General features: G+C 34.8%; 1 non-coding gene across 1 annotated transcript; it reads left to right on the top strand.

Annotated features, from left to right (window-relative positions):
- The first annotated feature begins 180 nt into the window (after positions 1-180).
- LOC126063420 (U2 spliceosomal RNA) lies at positions 181-365 on the top strand. Its single transcript, XR_007514360.1, has one exon. It is a non-coding gene; the product is annotated as a U2 spliceosomal RNA (small nuclear RNA).

The following is a 365-nucleotide window of genomic DNA, read 5'->3' as shown; positions in this document are numbered from 1 at the left end:
ACGTAGACAAAAATTCCCTTAACAATGTACAGAATACAAAATCTGCACAAGAATCCAACCAGTTGCATACTACCGTCAAAGAAATAAAGGCAGTAACATCTGGAGTAACGGTTAGTGTTCTCACAGTGACGTTATTATGGGTGACAGGAAGAGGGTAACGAAGAGGCCAGTAACATCGGTATTGTTTTTCGGTTTTTTGGCTAAGATCAAATATAGTATTTGTTATTATTAATTTAATACTTGGTACGTTCTGAAAACAACGTATTAAGTAAACTTTTAAAGCTGGGAAATAAAATAGGAGCTTGTTTTGTTCACACCACATATGGACCTGGTATTGCAATATTTCTAAAAATAGTGCACTTCTT

The sequence above is a fragment of the Elephas maximus genome, chromosome 19 (genome assembly GCF_024166365.1).
Source record: "Elephas maximus indicus isolate mEleMax1 chromosome 19, mEleMax1 primary haplotype, whole genome shotgun sequence".
Taxonomy (NCBI): Eukaryota; Metazoa; Chordata; class Mammalia; order Proboscidea; family Elephantidae; genus Elephas; species Elephas maximus.
The sequence above is the reverse complement of the archived record's forward strand: the minus strand, read 5'-3'. Positions and strand labels throughout refer to the sequence as shown.